Source organism: Panthera leo, chromosome A1 (genome assembly GCF_018350215.1).
Source record: "Panthera leo isolate Ple1 chromosome A1, P.leo_Ple1_pat1.1, whole genome shotgun sequence".
Lineage (NCBI taxonomy): Eukaryota > Metazoa > Chordata > Mammalia > Carnivora > Felidae > Panthera > Panthera leo.
In genome coordinates, this window is record NC_056679.1 from 208456778 (window position 1) to 208474548 (window position 17771).

The following is a 17771-nucleotide window of genomic DNA, read 5'->3' on the forward strand; positions in this document are numbered from 1 at the left end:
CCACTAAGTACTGGGGGCTATTATACAGCAAATACATAACCATAATATATGTAGAAATCAACCTCACCTCTCCTCACACAATTTACACACATACCTCTATCACTACACAGGAATTTCTGCTAATATAATTAATCTGGATCTATGAGAGAGAGAGAGAGAGAGAGAGAGAGAGAGAGAGAGAGAGAGAGTATCAGCATTGTGCCCTGGGTTCCCATTGCATATCAGTATGATAGGCAAGCCTTCTGAAAACTGCCCCAAGGAATCCATGTGGTATGGGTTTCAGTCCCAAGTCTGTGCATGCTAATATATCAGTCAGATTATGTAATCGGTGCCTCAGTGTGTACCTAAATGTCTAGTTCCTGTTAAAAGGCTGGGCTTCTTAAAAAGTTAAGCTAATGAGAACTTCAGGCACATTAGAAATCTTTAAAGAAGATATATTTAGCCAGTTAATCTCAAATTTCAGGGCATGAACAGCTTTCTTTTGGATCCATACTTAAAACCTGACTCTATACCCTAGATTATAAGCCAAATAACCTGCTCTGCAGCTAAACATTGACATCCCTTACCTTATATGCAGGGGAAGGCTCAGATTCCCTCATGCTAAGGAGATAGGGCAGGAATACGGGGCAGTAAGAATAACAGATATCTGTAGCTATTTCTCCCTTAAACCAATGCTTCTTGAGCAAATCACCTGAGAGTATTGTTAAAATGCATATTCTGCCTCAGTAAGTCCGAGATGGAACCTAAGCTTTCATATGTGTAACGAAGTCCTGGTCGGTGGTCAATGTCACTGTTCTGTGGACCACACCTTAAAGCTCTGACCACCATCATTAATAGTAAGCCTTCAGTGCCCCTTATGCAACTTCCTCCAAAGCCTGAGCCTGGCAAAATAGTGTCACCACCCCATCACCACCTTCCCCATCATCACCACCATTTCCACTGTCACCACCATCACCTCTCTGACCACTACCATCTCCTTCACCACCTCCACCCCTTCCAGTAACACCACCATATCCAGCACCTCTGCTGCCACCACAGTCTCCACCATCACACGCCCCACTACCATCACTTCTACCTCAATGCTGCCCATTACAGACCAGCAGAACTACTCAAACAACAGATCGTTTATTTATCCAAATAGATTCTCGCTGGGCATCCCAGAGATGATTTAACCAATAGATAAGGGCACTGAAACCAAAGACAGTCATCTCCAATCCAACAATAACAATGATAAGAACTGAAGATTGGTAGTTCATCAAGCATAGCCATTTCAGCAGGAAATACCAGCTCCGTCCGACCAAAACAGCTAAAGCACAGCAGATCCAAGAGCAAGGCAGATCCTAATGAAAATAATATGGTTGTCATGACACATCTGCCAAAATAGCCACCTTCGTGTCGCCCATTTTGGACTTGCAGGAGAGTTCGTTCATTTGGAAGGGCAAAAAATGTAAGTAGGTGGACTTGGCTTACAGCTGAAATAGGTAACTCCTCTGTTACATAAAATTAAAAACAGAAAACTGGGGTCTCTTTCCTAATCATTCTTCCCTCCCTAAGAAGGTCTCCAGGATGAGCTGCCAAGTGCACTCAACGTCTGTGTCCACCAAACTCTAATCCCTGGCGAATATAATTTTCATTCTAGAAATGAAAAATCTGCCCAAGCAGTAGCAGCATGAAGTTCAAAAACATCTGTACTGCTAGGTAAAGATGATCTGTATACATGATGTGGGCAGCGGTGATTTCCTCTACTAAGCTTCCGAAACGAGAGAAGCTGGGAAGGCAGCAACTCGACTCAGCCGATGTGAACCTTCTGGGGTTTCAGAAGTGATTACAACCAAGTTCTCTAATTGCTTGTGTGTTTTATTAAGTAGATCCCATTTGAGTCTAAAATCACATGCGATGTTTAAATGTTATTTCTGTAAACTATACAAAACTATAATTTTCCAGTAGAGAAAAAAAGATGCTGTCAAATAAGAAGAGATATGAAATGAGATCGTTTCCCTTATTTGCGAGACAGATGTTATTTTTGGCTCTTCTGTATAATGCATTCCATATTATAGTCTCTTTCTGACCAAACACTAGGAACAGCACATGCTTGCACACAGTGAACCAAAACCATTATCAGGAAAACTTCTTTTTATTAACTCTGACAACTTTTCAGGTCCCCGGTGCAGAAACCCCAAGCTTTCGGCTGCAAACAGGGCCCGTTATGCCAAGGCGGGATTTTTTCATCCATCTGACGTATTCTTGCAACAGAAATAAAGCTGTACGCTTCCTTCAGAATCTGCCCCTGAGCGTGGGCAAATGATTTTTTTTTTCTCTTATCTTTCCTGTGAAGCTCTTGTCCTCTTATGCTGACAGATCATAAGATTTTTCTTTATCGCTTTCTTTAGAAAAATGTGGAAAAGGAAGACAGTAAGGATGGCATAAACTTCCACAGGAAAAAAAAAAAAATCCATCACACTAACTAGCTGTTCTACTTGTATTTATCTCCAAAAAGTTTGACGCTGAGCAAATATCAGCTGAAACTAATTAGCCCCAGGATAAAAATCTCAATACTGAACTGGGATGACAAGAATGCAACCAGAAATGAATAAAATGTACTGGTTGGAAGCAGACGGCAGTTTTGCCAACAACTAATGTGTGCAGAGGGAGAAACAAATGGTTATTATTAGGCTGACTTAATTTTCAGTTGGAGGTTCTTCTCTGTGATGGAGGAGCTGATGTTCATTTAAATAACTTGACGTCAGCCAACTGCTTACACTTCCTGGGTTTGCCAAGGTATTTACTTTGCAGAGTTTTTAAAGATGGTGTCTGCCCCACAACAGCCTGGGGGCACCACCAGCCAAGATAAAGAACAAACAGATAATAGTTAAAGGGACAAGAGCCTGGATGCAGGGAATGTGCAGATGCTCTCTCTAAAGTCTGATGTCCTTCACCGTTGCTGACACAGGTGTAAGGAAGGGTTAACACTTGCGGCACGTGGGATTCAGAGGCGACTCAGGCTTCCTCGTTTCACAGAAACGAGAGTTTGGGAAGATTTCTGGGACTACATCTGGGTCTCTCTTCCCCATGGAGGGAAAGTGGGTGCTGGCGAGAACCCACCAGGTAGACATTCTCTTCCAAATTCACTTGGGAGCACGGTTAACAGTCAAGGGAATTAGCCAAGAGTCAAGATGATTTCCCTTCAGTTCTCCCACCCCCTTCTAGTACAAGGATGGTCACCTCAGAGCAGGTAGAGTAGGGGTGCTTACCTCCAGCCAGTTCATTTCCTCCCAAAAGAACCCTGACAGGACTGGAGCCAGGATATTGGGGAGGCTCTTCCACTGTGAGGAGGCCAGTCTGCCCTGTTGTAGGGTCAGGCCAGGTCCAAATGCCCTCAACCTACTCAGAGGTCATTTGCAGCTTCAGTAGACAGTTCTCGAATATACCAAAGGCTTCCTCCCTCAGGTATGTGTATCGTTCTTTACCTTCAATGTTTACCAGAGCATGCTTGGCCCTTGCAACCAATGAGACACGAAAGCTGGTGAACAGATCCCTCAGCTTTCTTGTCCCTTGGTGAGGCAGTTCTAAGTTATGTGCCACCCACCCTCTCAGGATTAGCTGCCCACAGAAGCAATGCGCCCATTAGTATCCCTTTGATTTGCTTTCCTCCGTGTTTGTTTGTTTGTTTGGTGGTTTTTTGTATTTTTGTTTTTTTTTTTTGGTCTCTGTCCCCATTACCTTACCCTCTGGATCATGTCCCAAAGAAACTAACATCCAAATCCCTGTGTCATAGTCTGCTTTGGAGGGGAATATGAACCAAGACACTTGCTCTAAGCAACTCCATGTTATATGAAGTTACTCAGGATGAGAGTCTGGTATCCAGCTCACACCCAACCACATGGTAAAATATCCCACAAATAATAGCAGCACAGCAGCCTATTAAGGTCCAAGAGAACGCCTCTAGGCATAAAGCTGATTTCCAAGGATTGGAAGCATGTATTCCTAAAACAAATATTTATTGAGGGCACTGTAAGTCGGCCTTCACCAGTTTGTATGTACAACTACTGGGTTATTTTTGGTAGCTCTCAGTAGGCCATAGTTAGAGAAAAAGGAGAATGAGTCGCTCCCCCAACCTTTCTAACAGGTTTCGTGAACTAAAATCTCAGACCAAATTCAGCCACACACATAGACATTTATTTGCAAGCAGGCAGAAAAACAAACAACCTGTTCCGTAAGCTCAAAGATTTCTGTTCTTTTTAGAGCGTTGCCCACACCTTGCAATGAACAGTCACCTGGGACTAACAGGATCACATTCCGTAGCAGGTCACAGTTAACCTCTATTGGAGTGAGGCCGCCAAAAACCCAGGAACCGGTGGCTGGACACAGGACTCTACAGGAGCACACAATAAAGGTGTACTAAGACTGGCTCATTGAGGCTCTTACCTATTGACTAGTGCAACCGTGCACATCTCTTCCCAATGTCTTCTCAATGGCTTCATGTTGGTATTTGGGCCATGACGGGAATATTTATAATACAGATATCAGCAAACACTAAACATTTCCCCAAAGAGCCTGTTAAACATTTACCACTACATTGGTGGCACCATCCATGAAACCTGACAAATATCTCATAGCCTATTATACAAGAACAGGAAGTACCTCAAAAAATTTTACACCACTCACTTATCTTGAATGCCACTATCTTTACTAACACTTATTATGCAATTACTAATGCTTCTGGTACTGACAAGAGATGGCTTATCAAAGGTACTTCTGAAGTGTGACTCTTCTGATTAAATAGAAGCGGACTACTCCTGAGGTATATATTCCTGATTAGAGCAACTAATCATCTCCAGATTGTAGCTTAAAGAAACACAGAAACAATGTCATATTAATGATGCTGAAGTAGGTGAAAATAAGTTGCACACATCATAACCGGGGGCTTACTATTTATACCAGGCAGTAGGCTAGGCATATCTCTACAAGCCCTCAGACCTCACTCCTAGAAGTTTCCTGAGAAGCCATTCATCTAACAAATATGTTTTGAGGAATTACTATTAGTATCTGTAGAAAGTGCTGCAGGAAATCCAAAGATGAGAAAACAAAGGGTCCTGTCCTGGGACTTAGGAATAATGACCACCCCCATCCCCCTCCACAAAACTCCTCTAATTCACTTGCAGGAGGCTGATGTATTAAGAACAGAGAGTGCAGAAGGAATGGGGTTCCAAAGGCAGGTCTACTCCACAGAGCTCAAGGAGCAAAGCAGATCCTGGTGAAGAACCACATGAAGGAAATGATGGATGGGTAGAAGGAGAGAGTGAGGTAGGTAAGGAGGAACTATCACTAGATTAATGTAGATTATGAAAAGGCTTAAGAATTCTATGATCTTAAGACTAACCCCTTAAGCCAAACGCAACTAATTTCCACCACTGCTTTCCCCAAATTCTTGGAATTACTACTTTCAAGTCAAGAAAAGCATCAGATGGGATGAGTAGCACTGGGGACAGGGTGAGGTCAGGGCTTCCAGATGGTTGAAGTATGCAGGCATGTTGGCCTACAGTTCCAAGTAAAGGGAACAACATGTGCAAAATGCAGAGATGTCAAATTTGGAGGACTTTGAGAACACCAGATAACAGTATGTCTTGGGTTTTGAGTTCTAACCTTAGCTTCATTACTGAATAGCTTCCATGGCCTTGGGCAAGCCACTGAAATCATATGGATCTCAGTTCTTTCTTTATCTATGAAATGGGTAGGTTGAACTTTGCCAATTCCTACTCAGATACCTATTCTTCCCATCTTCCATACCAGCAGAACTCCTCTTTAGTTCTGGGAGGCAATGTACCCAGGTGAGGAACTTCACTATCTGGTGGCTTCTCCAAGCAGCAGCCCAAGACTAACTCTCTGCCTCTGGACTTATTACTCTGGGAATTCAGCAAAGTCTTATTTGATTAAGCCATTGCATTTATGCTTCTGTCACATAGAACCAAATGCAAACCCAAATCTTGCAACCCAAATCATTTATATATATATATAAGCCATTATATACATATAATTATATATTAAAATATATAATTAATATAATATTAATTATAATTAATATATTATATAAATTATTAAAATATAAATTATAAATTATATAAAATAATTATATTAATTATAATATATTAATAATAATTATATTAATTATAATATATTAATTATAATTAAATATATAATGGAATATTACTCAACAATCAAAAAGAACGTAATCTTGCCATTTGCAACAAAGTGGATAGAGCTAGCGTGCATTATGCTAAGCAAAATAAGTCAGAGAAAGACAAATACCATATGATTTCACTCATGTGGAATTTAAGAAACAAAACATATGAACAGATGGCGGCAAACCATAAGAGACTCCTAACTGGAAACAACAAACTGAGGATTGATGGAGGGAAGTGGGGTAGGGAATGGGTTAAATGGTGATGGGTATTAAGGGGGGCACTTGTGATGAGCACTGGGTGTTACATGTAAGTGATGAATCATTAAAGTCTACTCCTGAAACCAATATATGTTAACTAAATAGAACTTAAATTAAAACTTGAAAAAAAAAAAAAAAGAGGAAGCAAACCCACAAATACCTGCCTTTCAGGAAATAAGGCTTCTGCTCCCAAACTCTCATTTGTTTCAAGATCCACTTAGCATCTTTAGCCATAACTGTTGCTAACTCTGTACAAGTGGAATATGCAAAGACAGTTTATGCATGTCAATCAGTTATGGATGCAGGTGGGAACTCTGGCCAATGGAGTCCTAGTTCTGTTTCTTCCTCTTCTACCATGCCTTCTTATTTAATTATTTTACTTAATTAAATTAATTTTACTTGATTAATTTTAATTAATTAATTTTATTAATTTTACTTAATTAAAATGTATTTACTGAGTGAGGAAATAAATAAAAGTGGTTAAGGACACTGAATATAATCATTGTTCAGACTCCTTTAGGTCCAGGAATTCTAGTTTCAAATCATTTTGTCTAGCTAGTTACCAGTCTCTTAGATATAGTAGAAATAGAAGGTCATGATACACAGAACTACTAAGTTGGATGGTGGGGGGAGGAAGTGGTTGGAATTGAGGGTATCATCCTAGCTCACTGGGATCCAAAGTAGAAAAAACACTTCGATGGTATTGCAAAGGGCTGGAAATATGACAACATATGCAATGGTGACCTTTGCAAATTTTCCTAGGATCAACCATTTTTTGGAGCATAAAGTGCAGGTGAGAAGCAAAGTATATAGGATCAAAAGAAAAGCAGCAGTGCCAACCTCACCTAAACACTATGGCCCCGTGGGCAGGGCTTCATAGATTATGAAGTAAATTGCCATTCCTCCCTCAGGCCTCACACACACACACACACACACACACACACACACACACACACAAAGGATTTGTTCCCCAAGAAAGAAACCATGGGTTTATAAGTACCAGCTTTTTGACAGTATATTCAGCAATGGTTCAGAAGGCCAGGGTTTGCACACAGTCCTTAGTATGTATAATTCTACAGGCTGCATTCAAATTTCCTAACATGTCATCTGTAGACTTCAATAAAATCAACTGACAGATGCCACTTGCCACAAGTATATTAATTAGGTTATATTCAGTATTCAGAGCCTCTGAGATGGAACAGGATGTCCACTGGGTTTCTCTGTTAGAACCTATGATTGGTGGGGGTGGAAGGAGGGAGAATGGGACACAGGAGAAGGTCCTGGCATAGGCAAACAGAATACACAAGTCTTTACAAAAATCAGCTTTTGGTTTTACAGGGAAACTTTACTACTTTCTTTAATTATTTTTAAATTTCTGTGTAAATAATTTCTACTATTATCTTTATTAATTCCTTCACTCCACATTCTTTATTTTTCTCACATGTATCTAGTTGTTTCTTTTTTAACTTTGGCATTTTTATTCAGGCATGTAGAAATTTTTTTTTTATCTAGCTTCTTAATTTCAAAGATTGGTTCTTTTTTGTCTTGCTTTTCCTAATAAATATAATTATGATAACAAATATTTCTCTGAGTACTGTCTTGGCCCTATCAATGGTACTTTTATTATATTGCATTTCTAAATAGTTTTTTATTACCTCTTTGACTCAGATGTTACAAAGATGTTGGCTTTTTTTTTTTTCTTCAAGGAGTACAGCTTTTAATTTTAAGAAATACAATTGGTTTTTGGTTTGAGAGGGTTTTTGTTTTTGTTTTCTTTCTCAATTTCTAATTTAAGTGCATGTGATTTTTATTTAATTTGTAAACATTTTCTAATATAGGATTGATATTTTTGACAGCTTAATGTGCTTTTGAAGAAATGAATGCTGTTCATTGGCTGTGTGTGTGTGCGCATGGTGTGTAAAGTTTATTGTGTTAATCAAATCTTTTATTATTTTTTCTTTCAAGAAAAAATAATATTTCTGGTTAGTTAATATATGGGGTAATATTAGTTTCAGGAGTAGAATTTAATGGTTCATCACTTACATACAACACCCAGTGCTCATCACAAGTGCCCTCCTTGATAGCCATCACCATTTAACCCAGCCATCACCATTTAACCCATCCCCCCACCCACCTCCCCTCCACCAACAATCAAATCTTTTATATTCTTATTTTTAGTGTATTTGATTTATGTATTTCCAAAAAAATGTTAAAGTCTGTTGTGATTGTGGATCTATTTATCCTTATATTTTCTATTTGCTTTTGCTTTATATATTTAGGAGCTATGTTGTCAGAGTCATAAAGGTTTGATAACTTTCACTACTTTTATTATTCTGAAATGTTCTTCTTTGGTCATTTTAATATCTACCTTGAATTTTCTTTTGTCTGATATCAGTAGTGTCAGATTTCCTCTATTCTGGTCAGCATTTTCCTTTTATATTTTTTTCCATTCCTTCATTTCAACCTTTGTGTGTCTTCAGCCTGCTTGTGGGAGAGAGTACAACAAGTTCTGTGCAGTGTGATTTCTAGCCTGTCTTCTGTGATCTGGAGAGGGAACAGAGTGTGCTATCCCCCTCAGGGCAGGCCTTTAGTCATCTCCTGGCCTTTAGGGCTCATTATTATACCTGGGTGTCAGCCACAAAAGGCCCCACCCAGCCTCTCTTCACTGATTCTTCCCACCTAGGGGGACATATATATTGGTTGCTTTTTTGCCTGGAGAGGTAGAGGCAGAAAAGAGGGAGATGGCACCTGGTCAACAGACCTGTTTGCTTCTGCTGCAGAACCCCATAATCACCCTGTCAGTTGCCACAGGGCTTCTTGCCACACCTCTGAAAGTCACCAAGCGTTTGGCTAGAAATGTCCTTGGAGTCATACCCACCTTTGTAAGAGTTTGCTCCTGCATGAGTTTTAGGCTGTGATTTCATTCTTCAATCAGATCTCAACTATGTTCCATATTTCTGAAATTTATCAAATGTTTTTTTGGCCAACTGATGACTATTTTGTTTGGGAGCATGATTTGGGAGCAGATCTCAACTATGTTCCATATTTCTGAAATTTATCAAATGTTTTTTTGGCCAACTGATGACTATTTTGTTTGGGAGCATGATTTGGGGGGCCATGATTTCTGGGGATTTTGTGTGGGAGGGAGAGGCTGCAGGGATTTCCATAATACTTGTTCTGTCTCTTCCATTATTTCTTTAATCCAGATGACCAAAAATAGGACTCTGAGGAGTGCCTGGGTGGCTCAGTCGGTTAAGCGTCCGATATTTGATTTCAGTTCAGGTCATGAGCTCACAGTCTTGAGACTAAATCCCACATCAGGCTCCATGCTGCTTAAGATTCTCTCTCTTAAAAACAAAAATAGGACTCCGAGGCAAAGCATATGAATATTTTTAGGAACCTTGATACATACCGCCAAACTGCTTTCTAGAAGGATTATAATAATTTACACCATCAACAGCAATTCCTTCAATGGAAAGTTTGCTCATTATTTAGAAGAAAAAGAGAAGTTAGAAATCAAGTAGAGGGATGGTTAAAGTTTTTTAAAATAGTTTTATAAAGGTATAATTGACATACAATAAGCCACACATATTTAAAGTATATAATTTGATAAGTTTGGGTGTATATATATATATATATATATATGAGATGTGTATATATATATATATATATATATGAGATGTATATATGTACATATATATATATGAGTATATATATATATGAGGTATATATATGTGAGGTATATACATATATATATATGAGGTGTATATATATATATAGAGATTTATATATCTGTGTGTATATAGATATAGATATATATATTTATGTATCTGTGAATATATAAATCACACCACAATCAAGAGAGCAAAGATATCCAAAAATCTGCAAAATTTCCTGATATCCCTTGGCAATCCCTCTTTCCTACTCCCGCCTGCCTCACTCTCCCATCCCCAGGTAAACACTGATCTGATTTCTATCACTGTTGATTAATTTATATTTTCTAGAGTTTTATAGAAACAGAATCATATACATATATACCTTTTTCTCTGGTTTTCACTCAGAATAATTATTTTGACATTCATCCATATTACTTCATGTGTCAACAGTTTACTCCTCTTTATTGCTGAGTAGTATTTCATATATATATCCTCTTGAAGTTACCCCACAGCTCACAGATGCTCTGGTTATTTTTAAAAAATTTTTCCCGTGTGTTTAATTTTTTACAGTTTCTATTATGTCTTCAAATTCACAATTCTTTTCTTCTGCGATGTCTAATATGCTATTAATCCCATCCAATGTATTTGTCACCTCAGACGTCATAGTTTTCACATGTAGAGGCTGATCTGGCTTTCTTTAAGATATCTTCCATGTCTCTATTTTACTTTTGTACATCTGGATTATAGTTATAATAATTGTTTTTAATGTTCTTGTCTGTTAATTCCAATGCCTATGTCAATTTTAAGTAAGTGTGTAAGATTTTAAGTAAGTGTAAGATTGATTTTTGCCTTGTTATGGGTTATATTTTCCTGCTTTTTTTTTTTTTGGCATACTTGGTAATTTTTTATTGAATTCCAGTCACTGTGAATTTTACTTTGTTTGCTGTTAGATATTTTTATATTCCTATAAATATTTTTGAGTTTTATTCAAGGATACAATTACAAGGAAACAGTTTGGTCCTTTTTGTTCTTGCTTTCAAGACTTGTCAGGTGGACCAGAGCAGTGTTTAACTTAGGGATAATTATTTCCCACCACTGAAACAAGACATTTCTGAGTATTCTACCCACTGCTACATGAACTCCAGTCTCCTGTGTGAGCACCAGAGACTATTCCTTCTAATGCTTTTGTCTGGTTCTTTCTCTGGCTTCAGTTTCCTCATATGTATGTGCTGGTATCCACTATTCTTTTATATATTACATCTTTGTTCATTTCAGGTGGAAAGGTAAATCCAATCCCTTTTAATCCATCTTGATAGAAGCAAACTAAACTTTTTTAGTGTGAAAAGGCTTTTTTCAAATAATGTCACTATATAACACAGATACAAAGCAAAGCTCCTGTGACTCAAAGTGAGGTAAAGTATTGATAGCCTGAGAAAATCTGCCCACAAAACTTCATCCTTGATGCTCTCAGAAGCTAAAGCTCTCCCCTGATCCTTAGAGATTCACAAAGCCAATTTAAAGACCACTAGATCTGGTCAAACTCTTCTTTTTTATACTTGATGCAACTGATACCTAAAATGGTGAGTCACTTGCCCAAAGTCACACTGCTAAAATCTAGGTCATAGGATGAAAGGGAATGATGACTGCACACAAGTAAAGGCCTCAAGAATGGTAGCAATTCTTACTATGTCTGCCCCTGTATTTATTAATTTTCAAAATACTGACTAATATTGAACAGAGAAGAAAGACTGTGGTGAGTTTAAGAAAGGACCCAGTGCAGGGCTCCTGGGTGGCTCAGTCGGTTAAACATCCAACTTTGGCTCAGGTCATGATCTCACAGTTCATGAGTTCGAGCCCCACGTCAGGCTCTGTGCTGACAGCTCAGAGCCTGGAGCCTGTTTCATATTCTGTGTCTGCCTCTCTCTCTGCCCCTCCCCTGTTCACGTGCTGTCTCTGTCTCAAGAATAAATAAACATTAAAAAAAAAATTTGTTTTAAAAAGAAAGGACCCAGTGCATTTCCTAGGAAAGGTTCTCAATGAGCTTCAGCTCAGCTCACAGATCTCTGGCAAAGGGCAGACTCCTGAAGACTAGAACCCAGATCCCTGAATCACAGGCAAGTGTTCTGTCTACTGTATCCCATCTTCTCCCTTCCATCTGTAAAATTCTAGAATCCACTGAAACCCTTTTTGCTACATACCAGACACTTAAAAAAGAGATTACTGACCAAGAACAATGTGTTTGTGATTGTTGGCAAAATTTCCTGTGAGCACAGAAATCTCAATCCCACACTAAAAAAGTACAGATTCCATTTTGCCTTGAACATCATGCAATAGGGTATAGTGTGATGGTGTTTATAAAGCAAGCTACAAGGAAGACAGTTCATCAAATAGGAATGACAGCTCTAGGCCCCCACTGAAAACAACAAAATAGGAAAGGTATGGGTGCCAGGAGCGTCTAACTTAGACATTGACATACTGGATGAGTCTGGATTTGCCACTCAATGAATTTCAAATTCCTTGTCTTTAAATAGTATTCATAGAACCTGCTGCAGCTTGATTCCCAGAGAATCCAGAAGCTATAAGTGGATTTAAAAACAATTTGTAAATCACTTAGCGCTCCTTAGAGATAGGAGGATATATAAATATGTGGTACTACTATAAAGTTAACCATACTTAAATATAGTTAGCCATACTTAAGTATGCTAACCATACTTAAATATTTACAATATTACCATTGAGAGGGATTATCTGCAAAACTCTTAGTGTCTTCTCCAATTAATATTCCAAATGATAGAGAAGCTAATTATCCTGGAGTCTTGCTATACTGTAATCTTACTATAGCCCAGAAATTAAGATACATTTAGAACTTTTTCTGTATCAGTGAGAACGGAAGGAATCTCAACACAATATGGCTATTCCCACACCACATCACAGACCTCAGAGCCAGCACCAGTAAGGAGCATTCAGCATCCTTCTTGAGGATTCAGTCTTATCACTTTGCCCACCATTAGAGAAAAAAATTACCAAGTAGTTTGGTCATTTTGTGATCTAGTTGTTATTTTTGATACATATTTGTTTGCAAATCCAGCGCTCAAAAGATGGTTTATTTCACCTAAAGCTGTGCCTTCAGTTTAGGATAACAAGATATCATTAGGCAGATGGTAAACTGCAGGCTGCTGATGGCTGTACAGGTATGAATGAGCCTCTGAAACTGTCCTGTACACAACCTGCTCCATCATGCATAGCTTCCCTTATTCTACTCTAGTACTAGAAGAAAACTGTGAGTCAGAAAAGGTAATGTGGGAACATGAGGAAGCCAGGCAACAGAATTCCTATAAAAGATATGCACACACAGATAATAATAGATCTGTTATGGATTTTACATTCACGGATCTGTATATAAAATGTTATATTTGTTTGCATAAACACATTACATTTACCCATAAAAATGTTTAACACATACACATAAGCTGCATACATTTACTGAGCCCCTATTACTAGGCATATAATAAGAACTTCATAATTATTCAAATAGATTAATGAACATATACTTACTGTGAAAGCTATATACTATGGCAACTAAACTAATATGAACTCCTAATTTTTATCAGGATGAAGAAAAAACCAATGTTAATTTTCATCCAGTTAGAACTGGTCTACTAGTTTCAGAAGACTCCAAAAGAACACATAACCTAGAGTTGCAAGCATAATAACCATTAAGTGTGACCTAATCAGCACAAATTAGCTGAATTCCCTATACCATGTACAGAAACTATTTAATTCTAAAAATACTGTTCCTGAAAGTACAACTTTCACTATTGGCAGATGACATGATTCTATATTTAGAAAACCATAAAGACTCCACCAAAAAACTAGAACTGATAAATGAATTCAGTAAGGTCACAAGACACAAAATCAATATACAATATATACAGTGAAACATTACACAGTCATGAAAAAGGATGACATTATACCATTTGAGACAACATGGATGAACCCAGAAGGTCTTATCCTTAAGTCAACTAAGTCAGACTGAGAAAGATAAATACCACACGATTCCACTCATAAATCAAATCCAAAAAAATGAATAAACAAACAAAAAGCAGAATCAGAACAATAAATATGGAGAACAAATTGATGGTTGCCAGAGGGGAGAAGTGCCAGAGGGGACTAGGCAAAATTGGGGTAGAGGAACGGGAGATACGGACCTCCAATAATGGAATAAGTCACAAGAACAAAAAGCAGAGCATAAGGAATATACTCAATGATATTCCAATAGTGATGTAATAGGACAGATGGTGAACAGAGCATAACATATAAATAAACTTGTTAAACCACTGAGTTGTACACCTGAAACTAATGTAACATTGTGTGTCAAATACTAAAATACAAAACTTTTTTTAAAAAGCCAAAAAAAACCAGTATACAGAAATCTGTTACATTTCCCTACACTAATAATGAAGTATCAAAAAGAGAAATTAAGAAAACATTCCCATTTACAATTGCACCAAAAATAAAAAATACCTAGGAAAAACTTAACTGAGGAGGTGAAACACCTGTACTCTGAAAACTATAAAACACCAATGAGAGTAATTGAAGGCAACACAAATGGTAAGATGTTCCATGCTGATGGATTAGAAGAACAAATATTGTTAAATGTCCATACTACTCAAAACAACCTACAGATTTCATGCAATCCTATCAAAATACCAAAAGAATTCTTCACAGAACTAGAACAAATAATCCTACAATTTGTATGGATCCACAGAAGATACAGAATAGCCAAAGCAATCTTGAAAACGAAGAACAAAACTGGGAAGTATCACAATCCCAGATATAAAGAGATACAACCAAGCTGTAGTAATCAAAACAGTGTGGTACTGGCACACACAAAAAAAGACACATAGATCAATGGAACAGAATACAGAGCCCCAAAAAGAACCCATGGAAAAAAAATATATGGTCAATTAATCTTTGACAAAGGAGGCAGGAATATGCAATGAGAAAAAGACCATCTCTTCAACAAATGGTGTTGGGAAAACTGGACAGCTACATGCAAAAGAATGAAACTGGACCACTTGCTCACACCATACACAAAAGTAAACTCAAAATGGATTAAGGACCCAAATGTGAGGCCTGAAACCATAAAAATCTTAGAAGAGAGCACAGGCAGTCGTTTCTCTGACATTGGTCATAGCAACACTTTTCTAGCTATGTCTCCTGAGGCAAGGGAAACAAAAGCAAAAATAAACTACTGGGACTACATCAAAAGAAAGACCTCTACACAGCAAAGGAAACCATCCAGAAAAGTAAAGGACAACCTACTGAATAGGAGGAGATATTTGCAAATTACTTATCGGATAAAGGGTTAGTATCCAAAACATGTACAACACCCAAAACCCAATAATCCAATTAAAAAGGGGCAGAAGACATGAATAGACAGTCCTCCAAAGGAGACATCCAGATGACCAACAGACACGTGAAAAGATGCTCAACATCACTTGTCATCAAGGAAATGCAAATTAAAACAACCACGAGGTATCACCTCACACCTGTCAGAATGGCTAAAATCAAAAACACAAGAAACAACGGTGTTGGTAACGATGTGGAAAAAAAGGAACCCTCGTACACCGTTGGTGGGAATGCGGTCTGGTGGTGCAGCCACTGTGGAAAACGGTATGGAAGTTCCTCAAACAATTAAAAATAGAATTGCCATATGATCCAGGAATTCCACTAGTGGGTATTTACCCAAAGAATCCAAAAACACCAGCTCAAAAGATATATCCATCCCTATGTTTACTGTATCATTATATACCATAGCCAAATTATGGAAGCAACCCAAATACACACACACACACACACACACACACACACACACACACACACACAATGGAATACTCAACCATAAAAAGGGGGGAAATCTGCCATTTGCAACAGCATGGACAGATCTAGAGAGTATAATGCTAAATGAGAAGTCAGTCATAGAAAGACAAATGTCATGCCATTTCACTCATGAGGAATTTAAGAAACAAAGAGAAAAACAAAAAAAACCAGACTCTTAAATCTTAAATATAAAGAACAAACTGGTGGTTGCCAGAGGAAGGTTGGGGGATGGATCAAATAGGTGAAGGGGATTAAGAGTATACTTATAATGATGAGCACTGAATAATGTACAGAATTGTTGACTCACTATATTGTACACCTGAAACTAATGCAATACAACACTCTAAGTATAAAGTAGCCTGGATTTAAAAATAAAAATAAAAAATAAAAATTCCTGTTCCTGAAACTCAAACACTATTGTTTTGCTTTGTCCCTGTTGTCATAGGCAAATTCCACTTTCTAAGAACGGTCATCATGAAATGGGGGGGGTGGGGGGGGTGGGGGGGGGAGGGAGGGAGGGAATAATTATCTAAGAATCAGAAGACCTGCTCTCCAGGTCAGCTCTGTAACAAGCTGAGGGCACTAGTTCTAGTTCCTTCTCTCCATATCTTAACTGCTTAATGAGTAAACTTCATAGTTGCATTTAACAATGTATAAGGTCCCTTCGGGCTATGCATGAACTAATTTAGTTTTTTAATTTACTTACACCCTGTCAAATCAATAAGGTTAATAAAACAGAAAATTAGAACCAAATGGTAAAAAAGGAAAATGAAAATATGCTTAACAATAAGAGTTAACATAATTGCCAATTAAGTTTTATATTTGACTCTGAGCAATTGGAGAAAAATCACAAATGCAAGCTTCACAACTTTTCATTTTTAGAAAGGGAGAAAACTTTCCTTTTTTGGAGGTATGATTTTCCATGGTTATAATGCCAGCCGTAGTTGAGAAGATAAACTGTGACCCTAGGTTCACAAGAGCATCTTCAAGCAAGAAACCTCTCCATATATTCTCCGTATTTAGGTAAAGATTAAACATTTGAATGGCACCATTTTTCATAGGTTGTGAAATGTCACTGCGAGGTGACTGGGTACCAACACAATCGAGGGCATCAGAACACAGAGACATTAAATTCTATTTCGGAGGCCACCCAGCTAGCCATGAACAGCAGAGAGATTAAACACTCAGGAGTTCCTGACCTGAGATCAGAGGCTCGTTTTAGGTGACTGCCAGCGAAGGAAGGCGGCGGGGCAGCGGGGTCCAGAGCTGGCTGTCGGTGGAAGCTGACGACACCTGCAAGGAGCACAGGAGGAAGCTGCAACGCAGATGGGGCACTGGGGTCCCCTGCCGAGCGTGCGGGTCCCTTTCACTCCATCGCAGTCCTGCGGTCTCACTCAGCTCAGTCTTGGCCCGCTGAGTAAAGTGCACCGTTCACTTCCTGTTCTGCGCAGAAGACCCTTCCGGTGACAGACCCAGGCCGCCAAAGTATCAGCAGGGCTGCAGGATGGCACCCTGTTTCTCAGAGACCCTGGCTGGAGACACCGTAGGTTAGGGGCTGAGGAAAGGTCTGCCTCGGTAGGGACAAGGATGGTCCCGAACAAACCTCAAACACATCTCGGGCCTGTCATCCTACTGCCCTGAGGAGGTGCCTCCAGGGACGAGGTCACCAAACTGGTGCCTACAAAGAACTATTAACAGTAAATTTTGAGGGCAATTTGTAGCAACAGTCCCCTCATTTCCTGGTCTCCAAAGAGTCCTGAGGCTCCTGGAAGAATCAATACTCCCTGGCCCTT

At 38.7% G+C, this 17771-nt stretch overlaps 1 protein-coding gene across 1 annotated transcript in view; it reads right to left on the reverse strand.

Moving 5' to 3' along the window:
• The window catches only part of EGFLAM (EGF like, fibronectin type III and laminin G domains), a 475662-nt gene extending 458209 nt beyond the window's left edge, over positions 1-17453 (reverse strand). The window contains exon 1 of the mRNA XM_042951715.1: positions 17178-17453. The gene's annotated coding sequence lies outside the window, so the exon portion shown is untranslated. The remainder of the gene's footprint in view (positions 1-17177) is intronic.
• Between the last annotated feature and the right edge of the window lie 318 nt (positions 17454-17771).